Consider the following 3,855-nt stretch of genomic DNA (forward strand, 5'->3'; position numbering starts at 1 on the left):
AGGAAGGGTTTGCAAGCTATTAAAAGTTGAGTGAGTGCTCTCAGCTGCTTGTGAAAACATCAAGACTATCTTGTATTGTCCCTCTTTCACTCAGGGCCCGGTCACTCTGTCCTTGGCCTGGAGGGAAGCTGGAGAGAAGAGATCTTCAGGTTTCATTTCTGAAAAGAGATGGGAGCTGAGTGGGGACCTACTAGGGACCCTCCCTCCCGCTTGTCAGCAGGATTGCAGGCTTCTTGATTATGCAAAGCTGAGGAGCTGTCTGGGCTGGGCTCCATCGCTTTCCCAGCTCCTGTCTACCTCCCTCCTCATCTTTCTCATCCACCAGCCCTCCTCCTGTTGCAGAACCAGAGCTTTTAAATGTTGTAAGTCTGAGCCATCCAACCCCGTGCTGCTTCCACTGGTGCATACCGGCACCCACTCAGTGGGACGGGGAACTTGGCACCTGCCCTGCCGCGGATAAGAATGATTAGGTTTGGTCATTGTGACTACTCACAGATGCTTTACTCATAGTTCTATGAACAATTTTTAATTTCAAATTAAGCTGTCTGAAAACCAAATTAAATACTTTTACTTTCTTTTTTCATGCTTACCATTAATATTTTTAAGGAGAAAATGAAAAAAAAGTTTTAGCATCTCCAACAGTGTGTTCCATGAGTTTCCTGGTGGGAGGTGATAAAGGCATTTTTTTAACTGACTAAAAATGGTTAGCCACAACATCATGAAAATATCTCAGAATGCTTTAAAACGAAAAAACTCTGTGACATGGAAATAGCAATTTAGAGGGGGTCCAGGGGTTGATGGCAGCTTTGAATGGCTGATGTTATTCTTCTCTGGACCTCCCTCAGGATTTCCACAGCAATTTCCATCTACTTCAAAAAAGCAAGCCTCCTGAGGTACAGAGGGGAAAAAGGATGGGACCATTTGTTATTTTGGACACAGATGATTCCAACTGAGGGAGGACATTAAAATGTTTCAAGAAACACAGCCTTTGAAATACAGCAATAGATTCACATCTATAACAGACTCTTCCATAATATAAACCCCCTCCAATCCAGTGCAGAACCCCTTTGTGACTCTGCAAGCTTCAGAACGCACTCCCCAGGCACCTTTTCAAGTAGTAGAACTCAGCTAGAGCCTGTTCTGATGCTTAACACACAGATCCAAGCATAAAATTATGGTAGATAACATCATTCTAGAAAGTTCTACCATTTTAAACTTTTCTGTCAAAAAGAAGGTGGAAGTCTACTGCTTTGCTAGATATTCCTGGAGGGAGGAGAATTAACAACCACTTGTAAAGTGCTTTGCTTCTCGTAAGAGGAGTATTTCAGTTGATATTGCTGAAAACCAAAAATACTTTAACTGAATTTGCAGGTCCAAAATGGAAGTGTAATGAAAAGGATTTAATTATTATTTTCTCTTATTTCAAATAATAGTGAGTAAAAATGTGAATCCCATTGTTCCAATCGTTACTGATCCAAATTATTTTATCAACATGCAGATTTTTCACAGCAATCTTTCTGTTGCCTTTGTCTTTCTCCACAAAGTTATTCCAGTAGTTCCAGGCTTTTGATGAACCAGCCTACTCAGAGCCTTCCCCTTAAACATCTTCCTAGACATGTATTTATACTGGTCCCTCCTTATTTTTTGTTTATTCAATTCAAGCTCCCCTTCACTTAGGGAGAGATTTTTGAGGCTTGTAAATTTGTCTTGGGGGAGACTGAGGGTGCCAAGGGCTGGAAAAATGAGCAAGGGAGGAAAAACTACAAGATGCCTCTGTGCATTTCAACCATGTTTAATGTTCGACCTATCTTAGGAGAATGAAAAAGAGCAACCAACTGAGATAAGCAATCCTACAGTTTAGCATTGTCATTTTATGCTGGGATTATTTAAATTTAGGTGAAACAACACAAAGAGTTAGGTACATATTAGGGGCCGGGTGAAATGATAGACAGTTTTCTTCTTTTGTCTTCTGCCCTCTTTTTAGTTTGGGGGGTCTAATGGGTCAAATGTGTCCCCCAAGAGTTCATATATTGGAAACTTGACCCCCACTGCAACAGTGTTAAGAAGGTGGAAAATCCAATTATGGTGTTTGAAAGGTGAGGCATTTGAGAAGTGATTGGATCGTGAGGACTGTGCCCTCATGAATGGATTAATCCATTCATAAAGTAAGGAGTTATCATGGCTGTGTTTCTGATGACTTTATAAGGACAGTGAGTGAAGAGGTTCGCTTGCTTACAAGTGTGATACCTTGCATTGCTGTAGAGAGTCACGCCAAGATGAAAGTCTTCACCACATGTGTTCCCCAGACTTTGGACTTCCCGGCCTCTAAAACTGTAAGAAATAAATTTCATTTCTTTATAAATTACCCAATTTCAGGTACTTTGTAATAAGCAACAGAAAAGGACTAATATAGGGGGGCAACCATTCCCAATGAACAGACTGGCCTAGAGAGACCTGTAGGCAGTGTACATTTCTGTTAAGTTGGTTTAGATGGATTTTTAACTCAAATGTAGTTCTCTGCTTCAGTGAGCGTTCAAAACATGTATGAAACCACCAGTTCTGTCTCTTCACTAGGCCTTCGCTTTTGAACAAAAAGTGCTTATCTTTGGATGAGACTGTCCTCTATTGTTCTCAGATAACTAATACGGGGAGGTTGTTTTTGTTTTAGGTTGAATCCCTTCTGCCCCCCAATAAATCTCTGGGATTAGTTAAATAAACCTCTTGTTATATCACATTCCAGATATCGGGGCTTTTGCCACGTGGGCTTTGAGTCAGCTTAATTTGATTTTGGTGCTTTACCTCCAAATCCAACAGTGGGGCTGATTTTGCACTGTAGAAGTGTTATAGGAGTGTTTTGCACTATAGAAAAATAACCATTATGCCACATTCTTAGGCTATTGACACTTCGTCTTTGGTAACTCCAAGCACTCCCCAAATATCAGATCTCCTACGTCACTCCACTTCTCATAAAAGACATAGAAGACACAGATATTGTCATTCCCACATTTCGGATGAGGAGAGTGAGGCATACATATGTATGGCGATTTATGAAGTTCCAAGGACAGACCACATTAGCACATTTTGTCTGTTTCTATTGTTCTCTTTTAGCATTTTATTTAAATGATCCCTGAATTATGTCCAGATGTCCAGATTCTTGTCCTGATTTTGCCACTAATTTGCTGTGAGACTCTTGAATTTTGGAGATCACTCAAATTCTCTTTGGGCTTCTGTTCTCTCACCTGCCAAATAAAGGGGTTGGAAAAGATGGCAGATTGTCCACAAGCCTTGCCTGAGAGCATCCTTCAGAGTATTCTGACATCTGGTTTTCATACTATGATCTTTATTTAAGAGGAGGGGGAATGTGGATAAGGCGATGACAGTATTTTATTTCCTGAAGCTTTGATTAAATTAAATTGGCTAAGTAGGGAACTTATATCTATCTACTCTTGTCCCCATATATAACGGCATAAGTTGCTAACTATATGCAAGGAAGCATTTCTTGGGAAAATGTGAAAAATGTAAATGTGGTAAGAACTCTTTTATAATGCATACATATGATCTCTGCTTTATAAAGTTGGTGATCTCTGTTCTCTTGCAGTCAGAAATCATAAAGAAAGAAAAAATCAATGAGCTTCTAGGAGGGATGTGTTAGTGCCCTTGAAGAGTAAAATGGCAAAATAAAAGTTATAACAGACATGTCATTAATTGATCCAGTGTGACAGTTTGGTGCCTAGTTTCATTTTGGTGTCTTGTACAGCCCTGATTTTATGAGTTTGCCGAATGTTGGTGCAATGGTGAACTTCATTTGTGCTAATTGCTCTTCATGGTGAAATGAAGTTTATTACTTTTCAAAAA

The sequence above is a fragment of the Cynocephalus volans genome, chromosome 6, assembly GCF_027409185.1.
Source record: "Cynocephalus volans isolate mCynVol1 chromosome 6, mCynVol1.pri, whole genome shotgun sequence".
NCBI lineage: Eukaryota > Metazoa > Chordata > Mammalia > Dermoptera > Cynocephalidae > Cynocephalus > Cynocephalus volans.